The following is a 12,150-nucleotide window of genomic DNA, read 5'->3' as shown; positions in this document are numbered from 1 at the left end:
TCAGGGGAGTGGTGAAAAGTTAGAATGCAGCAGGAAGGGGCAGTGCAGGAGACAAAGAGCCTGGCCGTGTGCAAGGTTTTAGGTATGTCAACGATTGAGGACCTCAGCCTCAGAAGGAACCACAGACGGGTTTTAAAGTGGGGGGGTCACATGTTGAGCTCTGTAAATATGGCCTTTTACCCTATGTTCAGTGAAGAAGATGGGCTGGGGTACAAGTGGCTTGCTGAGTTGTTCTGGTCATGTTGTTGAGAGCTGGTGGTATTCTGGACCTGGCCATGGCAGTGGGAAAGGACAGGAATAAATTGCTCCTCGTTAACACTGGGAGAGGTGAGAAACCAGAACTGGGTTCCCCCAGTGGCACTCTTCAGTGGTGTTCAACAGCCACTTACGAGAAAGAATGGGTAGGACTTGGAGAGTGGACTGGACCACGTGAGATGAAGGGAGCACGCAGTCAGTGTTCCACCAGGGCAGATGAACCCGCAGGAGATAGGGCTCTCATTCGTGGATTCATTCTGAGGAATTGCCTTCACAGTTGTACAACTGGGTTTGCAAGCCCAGAGAGCACAGGATGGGTAGCCAGGAAGGGAAGACCACAGCTTGTAGACCAGGGTTGAACTTGTTGTCCACAGACAAGCCGCTGGGAGGGAAGAAGCAGGGTGAAAGCAGGCACAACTGTGGACTTCAGTGTTCTTTGCAGGCTCTTAGGCTCAGGGAAGACATGGTGTCTCCATTAGAGGCTGCAGCTGATGGTACCAGCTATTCCACCCAGGATAGTCTTCCTTTTGATTACCATAAGTCAACCCACAGGACTTTAATCACAACTGAAATATCCCTTCACATCAGCACCTGTTTGGTTGAACACCTGGGAGAGGTGCGTACAGGCATCAGGTGACCGCTATCTTCCCTTCATTCTCCAGTTGCAGCTCATCACAACCCGAAATATACTAGAAAGGGAAGGATGGGGCCCGTGGGTCAGCCCAGCCAAGTTGGTCAACACACCCAAAGCTATCGCAGGAAGGAAGAAGTGAAAGAATTTGCAAAGATCCCAGGTTTGAGCTTCTGGAACAGACCTTGGGAAGACAATCGTGCTGTGCTGAGACATAGTGAGTTTCGCAACGGCTGGACTTTTTCTAGTTTGTATCTTTTGTTGCTGTCATGATCCTACACAGAAAAGACTGGGATGGGAGAGGGTCAGAGTGTAGACAGAGCAGCATTTCAGTATAATAAGCCTCATTATTATGATGCCTCCCCTTGTCCACAGTTGGTTGTGACTCAGCCCCATGTCTGCAGGATCCATGAGGCCACAGGCATGGGGAACCACCAGAGGACAGCACTGCTGACTATAGCTTTCCTCGAGGATTTTACTGCCTGGTTTTAATATTCCCACCTCTTGAATTCTTGGACTCCTGGACTCTGTATAAAAATGACATCTCTTTATCTCTGTAGGGTATGTTCACAGAGAGCAGGAGCATGCATTTGCAGAGGATAGTGGGGTGGGAGTGGGAGGAAAGCCACTATCCTAGCTCCTGTTGCACAGAATCATGCTATTGGGAGGCAGTGATGACTCACTGCACTCCCTCTCAGCCAGAGATCCACCTCAGCATCAAGCGATCACCAGAAAGTTAGAAATGTGTCTACTCCAAGCATCCCCTGCCCCATTGAAACTTGTGATTCAATGTCAGATTTTGGAAGAAAAATGTGAGTCACAATACTTTTAATGCATTTGCTTCAAGTTATGGAGTGTTATGACTTTTAAAATTAATTTATTGGATGTAGGATTTAGGAAAAATGTCTAAAATCACCAAATATTGAGTATGAATTGTGTACCTAGGATTTTTATATACATAGTTTTTTCAACAGCAAATCCAGGCGATAAGCATTATTATCCACATTTTGCAAATGAAGATTTTCAAAGTCTTGCTCTTAGTAAATGGAACGGTGAGGTTTTGAACCATGTCTGTCAGAGATAATGTTTTTTCACAGTGATACATGATGCATCTAAACCCTCTTTGGCAGCTTGAAGAATTTACTCAATAATCAGGTAACATATTCACATCAGTGATATTCTCTTACAAATAATAGGAAGAACTGTCATCCTCAAGTACTCCATTGCTGAAAATTGGCATTAAACACAAGAACAAACTAATTGGAAAAACACACTGCCTAGATTATGAATGGATACTAATGAAATTGAATGCCAAGTAATGTAAGTGTCCCAAAATCTATTGTTTGATTTATTTGGGCTTATCTTGGATACACATTTATGTTGACTAGAAAGATAAATCTGATACAAATTCTGGGAAAAGTAGTTTTATGCCTGAATGGGCATAGAAAATATTATAGATTATCATAACATGTGATAGCAGAAGTTGGGCATCACAAGAGAAAAACAGATGAGGCTTTTTGGTAAAATAGAGAACAGAGATTCATAGCATATGCACCAACTGTTATGACACGGTTTTGTCCGAGTCTATCTCCTACATTAGAAAACTTCTACATCTGGGCATGCAGTCATACCAAATTTGGGTTAGCCAAGTGTGTGTCTGTGAATTTGTGTGGTCAAACTGGCTGGCATACAGTGGTACAGGCAGATACAACACAATGAATCAAAATATCATCAATTACCTTAAAAAGGCAGGACGCTACCTCAAATGGCTTTTTTAACTTTAGTTTTTAAATTTTATTTTTGACTGGCACATAACAATTGTACATATTTGAGTTATGTTATGATATTTAGATACATACATACAATGATCAAATCTGGATAATTAGCATATCCATCATCTCAAACATTTGTCTCTTCTTCCTGGTGAGAACAGTCATAATCTTCTCTTCTACCTAACTTTGAAATATACATCATTGTTGACTATAGTCATCCTACTATCCAATGGGACACCAGAATTTGGTCCTCATACCTAACTGTAACTTTATCCCCGATGAATGGAGAGAAAAAGAAGTACTCTGACACTGTAGGTGGTATTGTAAATTAGTACAACTACTGTGGAAATTCCTTGTGGACATTCCTCAAGACACTAGACATGAAACCATCATATGACCCAGCTATACCAATCCTCTGTATTTATCCTGAAGAATTAAAGTCATCTTACTACAGTGATACGCGTATACCCATGTTTATAGCAGCATATTCACAATAGCCAAACTATGGAACCAGCCTAGGTGTCCATCAATGGATGAATGGATAAAGAAAACGTGGTATACATACAAAATGGAATTTTATTCAGCCATAAAAAATGAAATTATATTATTTGCAGGAAAATGGATGGAACTAGAGATCATCATGCTCAGTGAAATAAGTCAAACTCAGAAGGTTAAGGGTCATATGTCATATATGGAAACTAGAGAGAAAAAAGGAAATCAAAGTTGGGGCTGGATCTCCTAAAAATCAAAAGGAGATCATTAGAGGAAAGAGACCAAGGTATGGGGGATGGAGAGGAAGGGGGGAAGTGCTGAGGAATGATATTGGTCAAATTATACAGTTTTACTGTGTACATATAGAAAGGTGTAAACAACAAATCCCAGCAATATGGCAATATATCAATAAAAATGTGTGAAAATTTTGAAAAATTAAAAACCAACTAACATGCTTCTAAGATTCTCATTCTCAATGTGGTCTCGAGTTGCAATTGACCAAAGTGAAATCAACGTGAGCATGGGAAGGCAGTAGTGAAACCTAGCCAGCGTGCTCAAGGCTGTCATGGGCCTGCGGTGAGCTTCCCTTTTGTGGTCTCAATTTGGAGCTACTTACACATGGCTTCACAGATTAACCAGCTGGTGACTCACTAAATGACCCAAGTCTGCCCCTGGTCCTTCACTTCCCAATCTCCTACAATTGCTTAAGATCTAATTACTCTAGTAAATATCTAATTCCATATATTTGTTGATCCATTTATTTCGTCTTCTGTGAAGTGTCTGTTCAGCTCCTTACCCCATTTATTGATTGGGTTATTTGTTTTCTTGGTGTTAAGTTTTTTGAGTTCTTCATATATCCTGGAGATTAATGCTCTATCTGACGTGCATGTGGTAAAGCTTTTCTCCCATCCTGTACAGTCTCTCTTCACATTATTGATTGTTTCCTTTGCTAAGGAGAAGCTTTTTAGTCTGAATCCATCCCATTTATTGATTCTTGATTTTACTTCTTGCACTTTAAGGATCTTGTTAAGGAAGCTAGGTCCTAGGCTGATATGGTGGAGATTTGGGTCTATATTTTCTTCTCCTAGGCCCAGGGTCTTTGTTCTAGTGCCTAAGTCTTTGATCCATTTTGAGTTTCATGCAAATGCTCAACATCTTTAGCAATTAGAGAAATGTAAATAAAAACTACTCTGATTTCATCTCGCCCCAGTCAGAATGGCAATTTTCAAGTACAAAACAATAAATGTTAGTGAGGATTCGGGGTGGGGGGGTGGGAGGGAAAAGATAGACTCATACATTCGTGTTTGGGAATGCAAATTGGTGCAACAATTATGGAAAGCAGTAAGAAGATTCTTTAGAAAAATTGGAATGAAACCATCATTTGACTCAGCTATCCCACTCCTTGGTCTACATCCAAAGGACTTAAAATCAGCATACTACAGTGACACAGCTACATCAATGTTTCCTGCAGCTCAATTCACAATAGCTAAACTATGGAACCAACCTAGGTGCCCACAACAGATGAATGGATAAAGAAATTGTGGCATATATATATGGTGGAATATCACTCAGCTTTAAAGAAGGATGAAATTATGACATTTGCCAGTAAATGGATGAGCCGGAGAATACCATGCTAAGCAAAATAAGCTAATACCCTCCAAAACAAAGGCCGAATGTTTTCTCTGATATGCAGATGCTAATTCACAATGCATGGTGGTGGGGGGTGTGCCTAGGGAAGAATGGAGTTACTTTAGGTAGAGGGGAGTGAAGGGAGGGGAGGAGGTATGGGGGAGGAAGGATAGTACAATGAATCAGACGTGATTATCCTATGCACAAATATAACTATACAACTGTAGGATTCTACATCAAGTACAACCAGAAGAATGAGAAATCATACTCCATGTATTTATGATGTGTCCCAGTGCATCCTACTGCCATGTATAACTAATTAGAACAAATAAATAAATAAATAAATCTAATTCCACAGCTTCAAATTGTTGCACCCTCACAGACACAGGCTATGACGGGGGACTAGATATCTCTCTTCAATTCACCATCATGAGGAGTAATCCTATAAAACCTATCCAAGGCAAGCTCTTGCTTAGCAGTGGGAAAAATGTAAAGCTGGAGTTTGAGTTCCCAGGTGGTGGTGGTGGTGGTGGTGGTGGTGGTGGTGGGTGCTCATTAATTAATTACTTTACTCAACATATGTGTAGAAAGCTCCCCTAATGTGCCAGGTATCCTAGGTAGTAAACAAACTATTAAGTTAAAATAGACTTACTGTATATTTTATTATTCTAAACCAGATCTGTTTGAGAATAAAAGGGGACACCATGAATAAATATCTCAGAAAACCAGGCGTGAACAAACTGTGCTTGACAAACCAGGATACAGATACAAAAAAATCCTGGCTCTGGTCCTCACAGGGATTGTATAATTTAAAAATAATCTCACGAATAAGTGTACACTTATAAAAATAAAAAAGGCTGAGAAGAAAGGGAACACAGGGTTGACTTAACTCTTCTCAGGATGATTGACATGCTTTAGGAACTGAAGAAAGACTGTTGATTGCAATGAGATCCCTTGCCTTTTTTTTCTCTCTCTCTCTTCCTCCTTCTCCTCCTTTTTATCATCATTTCCATTTCCATATGCCTCTTGCTGTCTATCATCATCATCATCAATCATCATCTCCATCTTTATCTTTCTGTCTTGTCCACATTACACAATTGCTGATAGAAAAGGAGTCAGCCAGAGTTACTGAGTGCGCATATCACTTACACAAGGAGTCAGTGTGCAGGGAAAGACCATAGCAACGTATAAAAATAAAGTGTTTGTGAGTGGGTGCGTCTATCCTGGAGCTGGTCCTTATCCATAGGAGTTAATGTGATTCAGGCGCAAAGGTCCTGACTTGGCAGGAGTGAGCTTTGTCCATGGATTCTATTTTATTCTTTATCTTTTTGCTTTTGAACCAGAGAATTTGGTCTGAAGATTGGTTTCACTCTTTATTAGTTGTTGAACAAGTAATTTAGTCCTTTTTACTGTCTTTTAGCTTTAATTCTCTTCTATAAGATGGTTATCATAATTGTGATACACCTCATAAGGTTATTTTAGAGATAGGACTGTAAATGCTCAGACAGTGCTCAGAACATAATACTCTTCATATAAATGTTACTTCTTGTCATTGTCGTGATTATGAGTATGATTTTTATTATTATTGAGTCATAAAACTCCTCAGTGAAACATGTGGATTATTTTTTCATGTAGTTATTCCTTGAAGAACAAAGATATATCATTGTTAAAATGCTTCCAGATTTTCTTCATTTATGCCCTTGTGAATTTAAAACATGATTGTTATCAAAATGTCTAAAATGTTGCGATCGTGAAGAAAGGAATTGCCTATATTTCTACATCTTAGAGATAAATACTGCTAACATCTTGATGTATTTTTTTCCATCTTTTGCTATTTTTATGTGTTGAAGTGTGTAACATATTTTATGTACAGAATTTTTCATTTGTTGTTTGTGACTTAAAATTTTACATGTTGATTATAGGAAAAAGTAAAAATGCTTACAAAATTGATACTCAAAGCATCGAAAGTCTGCAGCTGTTACTATTTGGGGTATATACAGGCACAACTTCTTCTTATGATTTTAGAGAAACAGTGGAAATCATATGTGTATGCTAATTTTTCTGCATCAGTAACAAGGGGAAATTTATAGATCCTGTGAGAAAAAAAATTTTGTAAAGAATTATTTAGTAACAAATAGTACCAGTCCCTGAGTAGATTTGCTACTTTTCCTATTTTAAAATTTCTAATCACTGCCATCTTCATCACGAATTTTAAAGAGGCCATAATTTATTACTCAAGTAACTTGAGATACTGTTGGGCCTTATATTATCTATGATTCTTTGCTTTGCTTTCTTGAATAAAAAAAAACAAATAACATTTTTAGTATTTCTTCTAATTCAGCATCCCCAAATGCCCAAGAGTTTATCCATGGTTGGCAAGGGTCATTACTAAATAAATGCAGTTATTATTTTAGGTATCCTCAATCATGGCTTTGGGATGACCATTAAAACTATTTCTGCATGAGTTAAGCCAAAAGGAGCCGTCTGGGGTAAAGCTTCACCCCTGATTGCAGAAGGGCCTGATGATACGACATCCTTCTTAATTCTGCGTGGGGTGAATGTGGAGGGAGGGGAAGCTCCACAAATGTGTTTCTGCCCCTCACCTGCATGCCCAGTTGTCTGTAAAAGATGGGATAAAGTGAGAAACCAGATAGGTGTGGCCTGGGGTACACTTCAGAAAGCACTGGAGTCTGCTGACAGGTGTCAATTTTGATTAATTTCTCATCCAACTGAAAGTATTCCAAATGCAAGGGTAACTTTCTGAGCCAATGGATGCCGATGTCTTTCTCAGCAGCTTTACCTCACAACACGTGCAGCCTGCAGAGTTTCCTCTCCATAGGTGGCCGGTTGTCTTCTGGTACTTGGAGCTACAGAGGAGACTAATTGCCAAGGACAACTTTTATCTAACTCATTGTCGACATTTCTACAATTCTCTTTATTTTTGAAATTCGTAACATCTTCCAGCTGCATCTTGGTATTGTTTCTGGAACACAGGGGAATCTCTTTAAATTTGTATGCTCACATTTTAAAACCCAAGTGAAGTCTATCAACATGAGAGTTGTTTTCTCAAATAGATCTTTGATCATTGCTTCTGTGGCAGGAGAATCCCCAGGTTCTCTTTCATCTTTTCACTTTGTCAATTCTGTATCTCTTCGCCTCCAGGAGAACATGTGACTGGACAGTTATGTCGCTAACTTCCTTGTAGTAATTTCCTAGGTTGTTCATCTGCTCTTGATGCCATTGTGGGGTTCTTTTTCTTTTTCTTTCTTTCTTTCTTTTTGCCTAGTCTTCTCCCTCCTTAGCTTTTTCTTATTTTCCATCATCATATTCCCTGTGGCCATGTTCTCCAAGTTTTCTTGTGAGTCTCTAGTCAATAATTTTTAAAGAATTGTTTTGTCCCCGAGTTTTTGAAGGAAGCTCCCTTTACCTGAATCAGTTGCACGTGACCCCGGCTTTGCAGTTCCTGCATCCTCCGGTGACCTGAGGCCTGCCCAGGTCCACTGTTCATGTGCAGGTGGGCTCTGGGTGATTTTCTGGTTCTATCTCTGTGGCTGCGGGTCTAGGTCTTGCTGATATTTTCTGTTCCTCTTCCTGCTGCTCTGAAGTTTAGAGGGCTGCTCTGGTTTCTGGTTTTCAGCTGAGCTCAGCTAATAGGAATCTCTAGCATGAGTTTAGAGGAAGAAAAGAGAGTAAGGTTGGGATCCTGCTTCCTCTGGCCCCTTTCCTGAGGTTACTGATGTCTTGACTCAAGGTCACAACCCCTCCCAAGGTACCCATCTTGTACAGATCTCTCTGTCCAGGTCCTGGAAACTGCTCCCCATACCCTTGCCCCTTCAGGACTATAGGTAATGGCAGCTGTTTCAACCCCTACTACCAAATTTGGTTTCCTTTACTCGACCTCTACTTTTTCATATGGTCCTTTATTAACCTTTCTGTGATAGTTTTATGTTTTCCAGGCTGTGATTCCCAGTCTTTGGTCAAACACTGACCTCCATGTTGCTGTGGATGTGACTAACATTTACAATCAGTTTAATGAGTAGAGCAGATGATGAGCCCTGTGTCATGGGTGGGCCTTATCGAATCCGTCGAAGACCCGAGGGGCAAACAATGATGTTTCCCAGAAGGAGGAATTCTGCCTTAAGATGTAGCATGGAAATCCTACCTGAGTTTCCAGTGTGCCAACCTGCCTGACGATTTCAGACTTGCTAAAGACTATGATCATGACAGCTGATTCCTTAAAATCTCTCTCTCTCTCTCTCTCATTACCTCCCTCTCTTTCCCTCTTTCTCTCAGAATATGGTTGTCTGATTGGAGGGGATCTTTTCTGTTATAAAATCATTGACATCTAAGGCTCCAGAATGTTCTGAAAGGTTTATACATTTTCTGCCCAAACCATTTCTTCAATTTCTCTCAGCCACTTCTTTTGTGGTGGCACCACAAACTGGAGAGACAGGGTTCTTTTCTTTGGGAATCTTTCAAACTCCCAGGGAGTCTGGAAACTACTGAGATAAAATGCAGTGAGCACGGTGGGCTGCAGAGCTTCTGTGAGGTGCTGTGGGGTGTCTTCTCCCTTGTCCTTCCTTGTATGGAAGGCTTCTGTGGGAGCCACCTGCTAGGAGAGGTGGGTCCACATGAAGAGGAGGGGCAGTTGGAAGGAGATATCTGGAGAGCAGGGCTGCCTGTGCGGGCCAGTCAGGGTCACCTAGAGAAGCAGAACCCATCAGATCCACACAGCATGTAGGAGGATATTTATTATGGAATTGGCTCCCGGGCTTACGTAGGCCCAGAATTCTCACGATGTAAGCTGCAGAATCAGAAACGATGCCGGTATGATTTGGTCCGAGTTTGAAGGCCTGAAAACCGAGGTGTGTAACTTGCAGTTGAAGGCAAAAGCCTGAGAATGAGGGGTGGCAGTCCTGGATTCAAAGTCCCAGGAGACAGGAGCACTGATATGTGAGGGCAGGAGAAGGAGGATGTTCAGCTCAAGAGGAGAGACCAATCTACCCATCCACGTCTTTGTTCCATGCAGGCCCTCAAGGGATTCGAGGATGCCCACCCTCCTGGGTTAAGGTGCGTTGTTTTACTCAGTCTACTGATCCAAACATTAATCACGACACAGACACACCCAGAAATAATGTTGCCAGCCATCTGGGCTCCCCTTATCCTAGTCAGGTTGACATAGAATGTCAACCACTGCCCTGTGCAAATGTGACCCTGCCTTACTCTATGTTTATACTAATTTCCCCAGTCTTCTCTCCCTGGCTCTCTGACCCTTGAAAGAGAGAGATCACAGGAGGAACCTCAGTCCCCAGCTGGCCCTGCTCTCTGGGCTGTTTCGGTGCCTGACTCTGGATAACTTTGCTTAGGTGATCTCCCCTCTCACGATGTCACTTTCAGCTGTCCCTTTTTTCTGGCTCAGAAGTTTCCTGGGAATGTGAGTCTCCAATGAATCCAGGTAGAAAAGGAACTTGCCTGATCTCAAAATCATACCTTGCAGATGGGAAACTTCATCCTATTTTCTGATTGCTATTATCCTTGCCTTTCAAGGAAAAAAAAAAAAAAAACAGACACTACACCCATGTTCATCTCTGTTATTGTAAATTCCCTTGGCTGTAGAAATATTGCCCCAATCCTAGTTCTCAGAACTGTTATGCGTCTTTATTGATAGTTTGAATAGTTCATTGGTCTTTAGCCAGAACTTCACAGAAAGTGAAGCAAAATTTTAGAGGACATTAGGAGAGGTTTATTTTTTCCCTTCTTCTTCTCCTCCCCCCTCCCCAGGAGCTGCTAGCCAGATGCCATTTTGAAACCAGAAGTCTGAGCCCATCATTGTTGATAAGGGGATGAGATTCAATTTCATTTATGAAAGTTACGTCTGCTTACTCAATCAGATGCCTGATTGAATCAAAGGCGGCTTTTCTTGGATGCTCTGGATAATTGTCTCAGTTCTCTGTCCAGTGCACATATACTGTAGAGATGGTGTTCGAGGAGATGGGGGATGGTAGGTCTAATTGGCAAGTCTGGTTTTATAATCAGACTGCTTTCATCTTGCTCTTCTTTGGAAATAATGAGGTTTGTAAAATCACTGTAAATATATGTCTGAACATGTAACCCTCCTCACCCCTCTCTCCTCGTGATTTCATAAGCAGCTGGTGTTGCCATGGCAGTTGAACAGAATAAACTTGCTCCTTTCGGGACATCTGTATTCAATATAGGCTATCTGGCGTGCCTGTGTCCCTTCCCTGTGTGTAACATGATGGAAAGCAGGCTCAGAGTTTTGGGTCCTTGCCCCATGTACTTCTCCTTATCATGAAGTGAACAGCCACTTCCTTTCCAAGTCTCATAAATGCTACAAGGATTTTCATTTTCCATCAAGAAGATGAGATTTTCTTTCTCCCTGTGTTCTCAGAAGTCCTTGCAGCTGGCACTTTGCAGAAACTGAAGAAGAGGGTGCTGGGCCTTACTCATTCCATCTGTGCCCCAGCCCTAAAGTGCCCAAAGTAGCAGGTCCCAACTTTTCATTTTAGTTTTGTAAGTAAAAACAAAAGACATAAAACCAGCCATAACTGATACCCAAAGGTGAGCAAGATTGGTTGATGGCTATGTGTGAAGACCAAATTTATTCCCACATCCCAGCTTTGTTCTCCATTTTCCTTCTTCTTGACTTTCCCATTCAATGCAATCAACTGTTTGAGTAGTCTTAGTATATTTTTGCTCCTAATTTATGATGTTATTTGGAATAATCATAAGTAGGTTCATCTGCTTTAACCTGATCTTGTCCCATTTAGAACAAAAGGGTTTGCTTTACCAAGGGAGAGAGTCTTTAACAAAGTCCATAACAATGGTTCTCAGTGTTTAGTCCTCAAACCAGCAATTCCAGTGCTCCTGAACCATGTTAGGGAGGCAGATTCTCAGGTGTCATCACGGATCTTCAGGTAGAGCCCAGCATCTGTGTGTTAACAAGACTTCCAGGTGATTCAGAATTTGGGAGACTCTGGTCCCTAAAAGTCAACTGATGGAGTGGCATTGAAATGACACCAATCCCTGCCCAGTGTGTTGGTTTGGGTGGTGACATGGTAACACTGCAGTGGATCTACTTTTTCTGTGAGGACTCACCTGAGTTACCTTCTGCTTTATCTGTATTCGTGTAATAAATTCTCACAACCATGCCATGTGGTATGTTCTATCTATTATTCTTACTTTCAAGATGAGGAAACTATAGTTTTCTTTCTTTGAAGTGTCTTTGTCTGGTTTAGGTATCAGGGTGATGTTGGCCTCATAGAATGAATTTGGAAGTTCTCCCTCCTTTTCTATTTCCTGAAGTAGCTTGAAAAGTATTGGTATTAGTTCTTCTTTAAAGGTTTTGTAAAA

The sequence above is a fragment of the Marmota marmota genome, unplaced genomic scaffold, assembly GCF_001458135.2.
Source record: "Marmota marmota marmota unplaced genomic scaffold, marMar, whole genome shotgun sequence".
Taxonomy (NCBI): Eukaryota; Metazoa; Chordata; class Mammalia; order Rodentia; family Sciuridae; genus Marmota; species Marmota marmota.
Note: the sequence above shows the minus strand (reverse complement) of the source record.